The sequence below is a fragment of the Lynx canadensis genome, chromosome D3 (assembly GCF_007474595.2).
Source record: "Lynx canadensis isolate LIC74 chromosome D3, mLynCan4.pri.v2, whole genome shotgun sequence".
Classification (NCBI taxonomy): Eukaryota; Metazoa; Chordata; class Mammalia; order Carnivora; family Felidae; genus Lynx; species Lynx canadensis.
This window is the reverse complement of record NC_044314.2, coordinates 58177361-58191240: the sequence shown is the minus strand read 5'-3', so window position 1 is coordinate 58191240 and position 13880 is coordinate 58177361. Positions and strand designations below refer to the sequence as shown.

At 36.1% G+C, this 13880-nt stretch overlaps 1 protein-coding gene across 1 annotated transcript in view; it reads right to left on the bottom strand.

Annotated features, from left to right (window-relative positions):
- Window positions 1-13880, bottom strand: part of PTPRM (protein tyrosine phosphatase receptor type M) — a 794802-nt gene that overhangs the window by 451295 nt on the left and 329627 nt on the right.

Below are 13880 nucleotides of genomic sequence, written 5' to 3'. Positions count from 1 at the left end.
GCTTTGCATTTCACTATCAGAACAACCCCTTGCCATTATGAAAACTGAACTCCATCTAATATGGTCTATTGGTCTCTTTCTCCCCTTTTGAAGTAACCATACACTTAAAAAATTAACAAAATGTCATCAGCATTTTCCCTTGTTAAATATTCATCTAAAACTATTTGAAATTCTGCCTGATATACATCAATCATTCTCAACTGGGGCAATGCCCACCCCCCACCCGCCAGGGAACATCTGATAATGTCCAGAGACATTCTGTTTGTCACAACAGAGATCAAGATGGTAGGGGTACTACAGGTATCTAGTGAAAAGAGGCCATGGATGGTGTTAAACATCCTGTAATGCACAAAACAACCCCCACAAAAAAGGTCAATATTGACCACAAGGTCAATATGGTCAAGGCTGATAAGTCCTGATGCATACGGCCTAGACAGACAAAAGCTTACTGGATCATCCTGTACTGTTGAACATTTTGGTTTCCTATACATAATGCCAAGATAAAACTTTTCATAATTAAATCATCATATATACTTTCTGTTTCTCCCTTAGCATAAATTTTTAGAACCTGAATTTAATAAGGCAAAAGAAATGCAGTTTAAAAAGGCTTTTGACACAAATTGCCAAACCGCCTTCCTTAAAGCATGTAACAATTTGCATCTCTACCAGAAGGGTACACAAAAGTGCTCTTTTCGCCGCCCCCTCAAAAATACTAAGTGTTAGTTTCTGTAATCTGTCTTGAGAAACTTACGAACTACATGTACTCTGCTCTATCAGTTAACTTCATAACAATAATCTGAACATCACAATTGTCACTAGTTCTGCCATTGATCTGTTCATCCACTGGAAGTCCACACTTGGAAACCTACTTTCCTAAGGGCCCTGTTTCCAGCAATGGCTAACTGCACCAAAAACAAAAACACAGAAAAACTCATTTATCAATACAATCTGCTAATACTTACTGCCTCCAGTGGGCTGTTTGTTAGGATATAACTTACATTTTTAATTTGGGGGCCAAAGATATGATCTTTGGATCAAAGGTTATCACTTTTCCTTTAGAATTGTTTTGGTCTTCAAAACAGCTTTCTGAAAGACTGCCAGTGCGTATTACTCACATGGTAAGGTTAAAAGTCCAAGGAATTTATGCCTCTGTCCAAACTGTATTTTGGGAGGGCCCTTCTCTGGAATGGGTTGACTGTCCTTAGTTTGGGAAAGAGCATTGCTTGGTTGAGAAAAGGACTGCCAGAAAAAATAATCTGGCTAAGATAATAAAAGCCACAACTCAAATGGAAACCAGATGAACACATGCAAACTCATTAAGCATAAACACTTTTATAAGAAACTTATCCTTCTCAGATTAAACATAATTAATTGACCTATGTGGAAGATAGTAACTCATCCAACAGGGTGCACAAGACAAAGGAACTGTGGAATTCTATTTTCCAGATCAGTTCTTCCAAGAACATGAAAGTCAAAATTTCTAATAATGGCATTTTTAATTTTTTCAATAAATGTTAAAGGCCTATATAATATTTCCAAAGTTTTAAGATGTCTGGATTCTCCCTGTCCAGTGATAGGAATTCTAGAACTGTTTTCGATTGGGAAGGCCAATCTTTCTTAAGATTTGGATTTATGCCATGTGTGTTCAAGCATTCAAGCATCATTATTTTAGCCCCTTATTACCTCTGAACAGAAGCAAAAGTTCCTCAACCCAAGCCTTAATGGGCACACACACACACACACACACACACACACACACACACATATATATATACATACATATATATATATATATATATATATATATATATATATATATAATTTTAAAAACAGGGATTTTATTTTTAAAAAGTACCTATTACATAAGGTTGGGGAAAAGATTAAACAAGATGATGCCAGGAAGGTATTCTGTGTGCCTGGTACCCTCAAAAATGTTCATTACTATTTAAAATAACTAATCTACCACTGGAAACTGGAAAAGATCCCAAGAAAAAAAGTCTCTGCAGCCAGAGAAGTTTTGCTCCCATGCTGAGCTGTATGCTCTGAATCCTGCCAAACTATCTTAATTGTAACACCAGGTATAGCACCATTAGAGTAGAAATTTTCAATGTATCCCATATTCAAAAAGAAAAATTCTCTCTCTCTCTCCAAATTTATAGGCCCATTCGTCTCCCGGATACCCTTTCAAAATGCTATGCCAGCTTTCTTCTAAAATCTGCAGGATTTCTAGAAACGAAATATCTTCCATGAATATCAAACAGGAGTTTTACTACAACTCTCCTATTTTCTCATCTCTGCCATATTCTGTTGCTTATTATTAAGAAAGCAGTTTTTAAAAGAACAGAGGTTTTCATGTATTAATTGACCTCAAATCAGCCTTTGATCTCAAAGCCAGAAATTATTGACCAAGATGCAACTCTTTTTGTAGATGTTTCATATTATTGATCCTTCAAAGTCTGCACCAAAATGTTAACAACAAAATCAAAGAACGATAATTTGCGAGATCAAAGTGCAAACTGAAGTGGGGCAAAAGAGGACTGGGTCCTAACCCTTTTTTATTTTCATTTGCATTTTAATGTAATGACATAGGTTGAAATGAACTGGAGGCATTCCCAAAATGCCAGACAAAGTAGTCAGCTCCTTTCTCTGTGTACTTGTCCTCAAACAAGGAAGCTAGTGCTAAGAACAGAATGGTACTGCCCACACTGAAAAACAGTACATTCTGCAAACATTTTTCTTCTTTTAGTTTTAAGACAGACATTGATAAATTGTAAGAAATCAATGATTTTAGCATTTAATCTGCAGCTAACGTATTCTAGTGGGCCAATCAGGATGCAGTGCCTAAAAACAGGAACGACAATAACAGCTAACTTTCATTGGTCTCTTAGAATGTGCAGCACTGTCCTAGGTTCATTATGTTCACTTCATGTAATACATGGCAGGTGGGTTTTTGTTTTCAATCTTTTCCATTATATTATTATGTTTTTGAATTGGAAGAAAAATAATGGAGCACGATTCTGTGTAATTTTTAGAATTTAGAATTCAAGGTATCATATATGCAAATCACTTTGCACTTAATGTGTTATATGACAACATATAAAAAAGACCATACACCATAACCAAGTGAGATTTATCCTAGGAATTCTAGGTTGATATAACATCCAAAAATCAATCAGTATAAGGCACCCTACCAACCAAATAAAAGACAAAACCACATGATGATCTAATGGATGACAAAGTTCATGAAATGGCATATTGATATTTTAAGATGAAAAAGTATATGAAAATGGCAGTAGTAAAGTGATCACTCTGATCTTCCCACACCCTTTGCCCCTGAAATAGGCCATAAAATTCCACTGTGATAGGTACCCTCCCTATACCAGAGGACAGGAGCTTCCTTATAAAGTAGATTCTACCATACATTAGAAATAAGTGACCTATAGAATAGGACATTGAAATTACACAATTAGAGGGGGGAAAAAAGAGTGAAGAAAGCTACAGGGCTTATAGGGCACAATGAAAAAAACAATATTCATATCATGGGAATTTTAGAAGGGAAAGAAAAGGGAAAGAGACAGAAAGTGTATTTAAAGCAGTAATGGCTGTCAACTTCCCAAACCCGGGATAAGAAAAAAACATTTAGATGCATGAAGTCCAAGAGATACCAAATAGGTTGAACTCAAATAGGCTACACCAAGACCTATTAAAACTTACTGTAAAAATTAAAAAACAATTAAAAACATTAAGAACAACAAGAGAAAAGTCAGAAGTCACATACAAGGAAACCCCCATAAGACTAGTGGATGATTTCTCAACATGAACTTTTGAGGCCAAAAGAGCATGATTGATATACTCAAAATATTGAAAGAAAATAACCGCCAATCCAGAATTCTATGCCTGGTGAAGCTGTCCTTCAGAAATGAAGGAGGGATAAAAGACTTCCCTGAACAACAAAAAGCTGGGAGAGTTCGTTATCACCAGAACTACCTCACAATAATACCAAATGGACCACATCAAACTAAAAAACTTTTGTACAGCAAAGGAGACCACCAACAGAACTAAAAATTAACCTACTAAATGAAAGAAGATATTTGAAAACGTTATATCGAATAAGGGTTGTATTCAAAATATGTAAGAAAGTCATACAACTCAACACCAAAACAAAACAAAACAAAACAAAACAAAACAAAACAAAACAAACTAATAATCTGATTGAAAAATAGGCAGAGGACCTGAATAGGCATTTTTCATAGAAGACATACAGATGGCCAACAAACACATGAAAAGATGTTCAACGTAACTCATCATCAGAAACACAAATCAAAACCACAGTGAGATACTATCTCACATCAGTCAGAATGGCTAGTATCAATAAGACAAAAAATAACAAGGGTTGGCAAAGATGTGGAGGAAAGGCAACCCTTGTGCATTATTGTTGGGAATGTTAATTGGTGGAGACATTATGGGAAGAAGTATGGAGTTTCCTCAAAAATTAAAAGAGAAATACCATAAAATCCAGTAATGTCACCGTTGGGTATTGACCTAAAGAAAACAAAAACATAAATCTGTAAAGGTAGAGGCACCTTATGTTTACTGTACCATTATTTACAATAGCCAAGATATGGAAGCAAAATAAGTGTCTATAGGTAGATGAATGGATAAAGAAAATGTTCTATTCCATAATGGAACAGAATATTACTCAGCCATAAAAAAATGAAATATTGCCATCTGTGACAATACACATTGGTACATAGAGTATTATGCTAAGTGAAATAAGTCAGACAAAAAAAAGACAAATTCCATATGATTTCACATATTATATGGAGTCAAAAAAAACCAAAACAAATAAATAAACATACAAAATAGAAACAGGCTCATAAATACAGAAAACAAACTGGTGGTTGCTAAAGGAGAGTGGGGGAATGGGTGAAATAGATTAAGAGGTACAAACTTGCAGTTATAAAATAAAATCATAGCAATGAAAAAATAAAGTCATAGGAATGAAAAGTACAGCATTAGGAATATCATCAATAATATTTTTAAATAATTTTGTATGGCTACAGATGGTAACTACGCCTTACTGTGAGCACTACATAATGTACAGAATTATCAAATCACTATGTTGTACACCTGAAACTAACAGACCATTGTATGTCAACTATACTATAATAAAAAAAGAAAAGAAAAGAAAAGAAAAAGAAATGCGAAAGGGTGTTCTTTGAATGGAAGTAAAAAAAGGCTAATTAACATCATAAAAACATAAATGGTAGAGTAAATCTCACTGATAATGGTAAATTTATACTCATTGTTAGATTTTGCAATATGGTAATAGTAGTACATAATTCACTTACAACTCTAAAAGTTATGAAAAAATGAACATAGTAAAAATAACTGTAAATAGAATGATCTTTTATTAGTTACACGATATAAAAATATATAAATTGTAACAACAATAACCTAAAATGTGAGGGGGAGGAGAAGTAAAAGTGTAAAGTTTCAAAATTCCATTAAAGTTAAGTTGTTATCAATATAAAATAGGGTGTTATAAGTTTAAGATATTTTATGTAAGCCTCATGGGAATTATATAGAAAAAAATGTTAGTAGTTTCATGAAAGAACAAGATAAAGAAGTCAAAATATACTGAAACCAAAAACATCAAAACACACACACACACACAAGACACCAAAATCAGAAAAAAAACAATGGATCTACAACCAGAAAGACATTAACAAAAAGGAAATAGTGAGTCCTTTCCTATCCATAGTTGCTTTATATGTAAATGGCTCAAAAGACATAGAACGTCCGAAGAAAGAAAGAAAGAAAGAAAGAAAGAAAGAAAGAAAGAGAGAAAGAAAGAAAGAACCAACAATGTGCTGCCTCCAAGAGATGCACCTTAGCCTTAAAGACACACATAGGCTGAGAGTGAGGGGATGGAAAAAGACATTTCAACGAAATGGCAACCACAAAAACAAAAACAAAAACAAAACAAAAATGCAGCAGAGGTGGCTATACTTAGACAAAATAGACTTTAAACTAAAAATGGTAAAAAGAGACAAAGAAAGTCATTATGTAATGACAAAGGGGTCTAACACATCAAGAAGATACAATTTACATACATAGTGGTGAAGCACCCAATGGCAGACTTGAACGACACTCTAGACCAAATGGACCTAACGAACACATGTAAAAAACTCTAGCCAACAACAGCAGAATGCACATTCTTCCCAAGCACACACGAATACTTTCTAGGAGAGACCATATAGTTGGCCACAAAACAAGTCTTAGCAAATTGAAGAAGACTGAAATGGTGCCAAAAATCTTTCTGACCACAAAAACATGAAATTAGAGATCAATAACAAGAGGAAACCTGGAAAATTTATGAACACGTGGAAATTAAACAACTCTCTCCTAAATAACAAATGGACCAAAGAAGACATTAAAGAAGAAAAAAAAAGTTTCTTTAGACAAAAAGGTAAACACAAGGGGCGCCTGGGTGGCGCAGTCGGTTAAGCGTCCGACTTCAGCCAGGTCACGATCTCGCGGTCCGTGAGTTCGAGCCCCGCGTCAGGCTCTGGGCGGATGGCTCGGAGCCTGGAGCCTGTTTCCGATTCTGTGTCTCCCTCTCTCTCTGCCCCTCCCCCGTTCATGCTCTGTCTCTCTCTGTCCCCAAAATAAATAAAAACGTTGAAAAAAAAATAAAAAAAAAAAAAAGGTAAACACAAAATACCAGAACTTGTGGGATGCGGCAAAAGTCATTCTAAGAGGAAAGTTCACAGCAATAAATACCTACATTAAGACGCAATAAAGATCTTAAATATACAACCTAACTCTACATCTTAAAGAACTAAAAAAGAACAAACTGAGCCCAAAGTTAGGAGAAAAACGGAAATAACAAAGATTAGAGTAGAAGTAAAGGACAGAAAACATTAGAAAAGATTAGCTAAACTAAGAGCAGCTTCTTTCAAAATATAAAATTGACAAACCCTTAGGTAGACTAACCAAGGGGGGGGGCGGGGAAAGACCCAAATCAACAAATTATAAATGAAATAGGAGACCTTACAACTGATATGGTAGAAATTCAAAGGGTCTTAGGAGGCTACTAAGAGCAACTACCTGCCAACAAACCAAATAACTTTTAAGAAACTGAAAAATTCTTAGACAGCTTATCAAGAGAAAGTCAGGAAGAAATAGAAAATCTGAATAGACCAATTATGAGTAAGGAGATGAATCAGTAATCAAAAAATCCCCCAACCCAGTAACAGGGACAAATGACTTCACCAGTGAATTTTGCCAAACATTTAAAGAAGAATTAGCATCAATCCTTCTCAAACTCTTCCACAAAATTGAAGAGGAAGAAATACTCCCAAACTCATTTTATTAGTCCAGCCTTATTCTGATACTGAAACTAGAAAATAACACTACTAACAAACAAACAAACAACCAAACAAAGTAGGCCCATATTCCTGATGAATATAGATGTAAAAATCCTCAATAAAATACTAGCAAACCAATTCAGCAGCACATTAAAAGGATCATGCATCATGATCAAGTAGAATTTATTCCTGGGATGCAAGGATGGTTCAACATAGGCAAATCAATGATTGTACCACATTAATGTATCACATTAATAGAATGAAAAGAAAGAATCATATAACCATCTCAAGAGATGCAGATAAAGCACTGCACAAAATCCAGTATCCATCCATGATAAAAACTATGAACAAATTATACACAGAAGGAACATAGCACAGTAAAAGTCACAAATGACAAATCCACACATACTACCACACTGAATAGTAAAATGTTGAAAGCTTTTCCTCTAAAATCAGAACAAGACAAGGTTGCCACTTTTGCCACTCCTATTCAACATAGTTCTAGAAGTCCTAGCTAGGGCAGTCAGACAAGAAAAATAAATAGAAGTTATCAGAATTGGAAAGAAAGAAACAAAATTACCTCTATTTGCAGGTAACATAATTTTATATAGAAAAAAATCTAAAGACTCAACCAGAAAACTATTATATCTAATCAAAGAATTCTGTAAAGTCCCAGATTACAAAATAAACATATAAAGATGAGGAGAACTTCCATGTACTGACAGCAAATTTCTAAAAAATAAATAAAGCGATCAATCTCATTTATGACAGCATCAATACTTGGGAATAAATTTAGCTAGGGAGGTAAAAGATCTATGTGCTGAAAACAAAACATTGATTAAAAAAAAACTTAAAAGACACAAAGAGAGGTGCCTGGGTGGCTCAGTCTGACTTCGGCTCAGGTCATGATCTCACAGCTCATGAGTACGAGCCCCGCGTCGAGCTCTGTGCTGACAGCTCAGAGCCTGGAGCCTGCTTCAGATTCTGTGTCTCCCTCTGTCTCTGCCCCTAACCCATTCTCATTCTGTCTCTGTCTCTCTCAAAAATAAATAAACATTAAAAAAAAGACACAAATAAATGGAAATTTCATGTACATGGATTGAAAGAATTAATATTTTTAAAATGCCAATACTACCAACAGTCATCTATAGATTCAATGCAATCCCTACTGAGATTCCAATGGCATCTTTTACAGGAGTAGAAAAAACACTCCTAAAACGTTTATGGAATCACAAAGGACCCTGAATATCCAAAGAAATCCTGAGAAAGAAGAACAAAGCAAGAGGCACCACGTTTCCTGATTTCAAGCTAAACTATGAACCATAGTCATCAAAACAGCATGATACTGGCATAGAAATGGACAAACAGACCAATGGAACAGAATCAAGAGCTCAGAAAAATACCCCATAATACACAGTCAACTAATTTTTACAAAGGAAGTCAAGCATACTCAATGGAAAAAAAGACAGTCTTTTCAACTCAATGAAGAAAAGACAGTCTTTTCAACAAATGGAGCTGGGATAAGTGGATATTCATATGCAAAAGAATGAAATTGGACCCATATCTTACACCACTCACAAAAATTAACTTGAAATGGGTTAAAGACTGAAATGTGAGATGAAACCATGAAACTCCTGGAAGGAAACAAAGGAATACAGCTCCTCAGCACGGGTCTTGGTAATAATTTCTCAAATATGACTCCCGAAGTACAGGTAAAAGAATAAAAAGTTAACAAGTGGGTCTATATCAAACTAAAATCTTCCGCACAGCAAAATAAACTATCAACAAAGTGAAATGAGAAACTTGTAGAATGGGAAATATGTGTGTAAACCACCTGACAAGGGTTTAATATCCTAAATATATAAAAAATTCATATAACTTAAGAGCAAAAAAAAAAAAAACAAAAAACAAAAAACAAACAAAAACAAAAAACAAAAAAAACCCACCTAATTAAAAAATGGGCTAAGGACCTGAATAGACATTTCTCCAAAAAAGACACATTGAAGGTCAACAGGTACATGAAAAGATGCTCATCATCATTAGCCATTGGGGAAATGCAAATTAAAACCATAATGAGGTATCACCTCACACCTGTTAGAATGACCATCATCAAAAAGGTAAAAGATAACAAATACTGGGGAGGATCTGGGGAAAAGGAAACCCTTGTGCACTGCTGATGGGACTGTGAACTGGAGCAGCCACTGTGGAAAACAGTATGGAAGATCCTCAAAAAATTAAAAATAGAACTCTCACATGATCCAGAATCTCACTTCTACCAGTTTATCCAAAGGTACTGAAAACACTAATGGAAAAGGTATCTGCACCTCCACGTTCAGAGCAGTTTTCTTTACAACAGCCATGACATGGAAACAACTTGAGTATTTATCAATTGAAGGTGTAGAATATATGTACAATAGAATGCTATTCAGCCATTAAACAACAACAACAACAACAACAACAACAACAACAACAACAAAAACCAAGGAAATTCCTCATTTGCAACAACACAGATGGACCCCAAGGGCATTATGCTAAGTGAAACAGGTCAGACAGAGAAAGACAAATACCATGTGATTTCACTTACATGAGGAATCTAAAACAAAACAAACAAGAAAACAAACTCATGGGAAAGGAGATCAGAGGGAAATGGAGCAAGGTGTTCAAAAGGCACAGACTTCCAGTTATAGGTAAGTACTTGGAATGTAATGGACAACAGGAATACACACTGTGTGAGACAGCAAAGTTGTTAAAAGAGTAGATCCTGAGAGTTCTCATCACAAGGAGGAAATATTGGGGTTTTTTTCTTTCTTCTTTTTGTATTTATATGAAATGATGGATGTTAACCAAACTTATTATGGTAATCATGTGATGATATAAGTAAACCAAACCACCATGCTGATACCTTAAACTTTTATAGTAATGTATCTCCATTATTTCTCAATAAAATAAGAAAAAAGATAAATAAGTCAATTAGAAATGGCAAAGAATCTAAGTTGTCATTTCTTTAAAAAGGTATGTAAGTGGCCAATAAACACCCAAAAAGATGCTTAACAAGATTAGCCATTAAAGAATCAAAACCATAAAGAATTATCACCCCAAAGTCACCAGGGTGAAAAATAAAACACAAATAACAGATATTGGCAAGAATTCACTGCTCCTCGGACTGTAAAATGGTGCAGCCAATTTGATAAACAATTTCACTGTTATCCACAATGCTAACCATAGAGTTATTACATGACCCAGTAATCCTCGTCTTAAATATATAGCCAAAAGAATTGAAAAGCCTGTAACAGAAATGTTTGCCACGGTATTATTCCCAATAGCCCAAAATTAGAAAGTCGAATGTGCCTCCGTTGGGGAATAGGTACAGAACATACGGTATGTCATACAATGGAAAGTTTCTCAGCTTTAAGAAGGAGAAGTACTGAAATGTTCTGTAACACACAGGCACCATGAAATGTTGTGCTAAGTGAAAGAAGCCAGACAAAAAAGACCATGCATTGTATGATTCCACTTAAATGAAATATGGGAAAGCAAGCAAATCTATAGAGACAGAAAGTAGATTAGTAACTGCCTAGGGCTGGGGGTAGAGGCCAAGGAAAATGGAGACTGACTTAACAGTGGGTGCAGGGTTTCTTTCTGGGTGACGAAAATACCCTAAAATTGATTGTGGTGATGGTTACACAACTCTGTGGATTTACTAAAAACACTGAACATACACTTTAAGCAGATGAATTGTAGGACAGGTGAAATATATCTCAATAAACCTGTTAAAACGCAGCATGGCTCGTAAAGGCATAAAGATATATACGGGCACTACAAGGTAATAACAGAAATACCCAGGCATGCAGAGTTTATAACTTACTTAAAAACAGGAGACAACATTATGAAGCTGATAGGTGCTCCTACTAGGATTATTGAACCAAATTCGAAATATATTTTTAGCGTGAATACCAAATACAAAAATTATCTGTGTTCATTAGAAGTGGTCTTAAGCCATCGAGCTGCTGATTCTGCACAGCCATATCCACATTTCATGCTGAGCCTGCATTTTATTGTCACTACATTAAAATCAATTTTATGAGCAACTGTATACTCTTAACAGAACAAGTACTTTTAAAAAATGTTGAAATGCCTACTCATAAACCTATATGAATCCAAACAGGAGCCTTTAGAGTGAAGTAAATAAATAAAGTTCAGCAGTTTTGCATCTCTTTGGAAAGCATAATTTTGGATATGAAATATTTATGTTCCTTTGTGATTTAAATCTAATGACCACCACGATTTCAAAAAATTGATTATTATTTAGAAATCTTGATAGGAAAGCCCTTAAAATATTATCTGCAAAGCTTTACATTTTAAGACCAAACTATTGCCTTCTTTAAAATCTTTATTTGCATGTTTTCCCCATAAACCTAGAGATTCAGGAAAAAATAACTACAGAAGGGCCATCATCAAAACCATTTAAAGCTTACAGTTCAAAATGCTGTTGTACCATACATCACCTTGGTACAGAGCCCGTTTTGCAATTCTGTGTCTCTTAAGAGCAGTTTGCAAAGCCAGTTAGGTATTAGCACCAGTATTCTCCAAAGACGAGACCATAAACACCATTTCTACGACTACAGGCACCTGGGCTCGGAAGGAATGAACAAAACTGCGGGAAACACATTTGGAGAAGGTTCTGATAGAAGGACAAGCATTGAGACTTTCTATCTTACTGAAGACAGTGAGTGATTCGTTTTCTGCAGAATGGGAGCTTTTTGCTGGCCAATGGCCAGATATAGAACAAACCCCAAGATACAGAACAAGACAGACCCCTGCAAACTTGGCCTCATCCACTGCACCTGCAACAGGGCAGCAATAACATCTGCCTTGGGGTGAAGTTTGCCCTGAGTGACAGGGAGTGCTCAGCACATAGTAGGTGTGCAACATTACTGTATCTATTTTCTTTAACCTCCTGGTAAGAGGTGAATCTGACACAGGATCAATTGTGCACATTAGAAGATCCCATGGCATTTTTCTAAGCCCAAGGCTATTACTCCATGGATCTGGCTAAGTTCCAACTCAGGTAATTATATTCCACTTCCTAAATTTTCCCTGCTGTTCCAATCAGGTACAGCATCATTCGTTTTCCTGCCTTATCAGAAAAAAAAAGGGGGGGGGGTGGGGAAATTCTTCTTGAATTCACCAATCTTGCTGACAGAAGAAAGGCAAATGCAATGTGTCACAAAAGTAATGTCTGCTTCAGTAAGGAACGACGTGACTGCAGTGTTTGAACTCTGGTGTTGTGGCATGCTCTGAGCACCAGGATAAAGATCTCAGAGAGAGCAAATCCCTCTGGATGAAATCAGATGACTGTGTTCCGATACCTTCATCAGATAACAACCATGAAGGGCTCTCTGTAACTACTACAGGGAATGATCTCATGATCTCTTCAATCCACGCAATAAAAGCAGAGACACTCCTGCAAGTGTTTATATCTTTAATGTCATTGTAGATATAACCATTTTCTCATGAGTTTGGGTAAGGACCATCAGCAGAAATCCAGGAATGTATGAACCAGCCAGTCTCTCTTTAATGCTGGGGAGACCCTAAAAATAAAGCAGGCTGCCATCCCTCACATAGCCAAAAGATTTAAAGTCTGACAAGATCAATTTTGGGCAAGGACAGAGGGAAAATAAAACTCCCATGCACTGCTGGTGGGAATATAAACTGGTGCAGACTTTTCATAGCAATTTGGCAGCATCGAGTAAAACTAAAAGTGTTTCTATTCTACATTCCAGGAATTCTGCTTCTAAGAATGTATCCTACCAAGGGTCTTGCACATTGTACCCAGAGGCACATACATGGATCTTCACTGCAGCCATGTTTGTCGGAGAAAAAAAACGGAAGCAAAGAAACTAAATGTTCATGGAAAAACAGAAAAACAGAGCGCAGTATATTCATCTGATAGAATATCACAGGTTGACCTAAAGAACATAATGCTAAGTGGGGAAAAAATACAGAGTAATTTATATGGTTGGATATGATTCATTAGAATTTACAAAAGGGAAAACATTACTTTCTTACTTTTTATGAACTACACACTGACTGTGGGAAAAAGCATACCCACATGCATGCACACACACAGAGGTTTTCAGCATTTTGGATCCTCAGCTCTGAAACCACTCATCTGGGGGTGGAAAAGTCTCCATTGTAGGTTTCTTCATAGGAGTCTTGGCCTGACCCCCAGGATAGAAGGTGAAAAAGCCACAGTGTGCTTTCCTAGATGACCCTTATTTTCCAGCAAGGGAATGAGCACATGATCTAGCTGGCCAACTTTCACAGTCCCACTCAGGGTTTTGAGACCAAGGCTGAGGGGAGAAAGGCATAGAGACAGTGACAAATGTTGAGGCAGGTGGCAACGGTCAGAGAGCAGGTTGCAGCACCCTTACCCCCATGGATGGCCCCTCAGACATAGGTGCCAGCATGGCTCTGGCTACAGAGCCTCCCTTTGAATCTCTATCC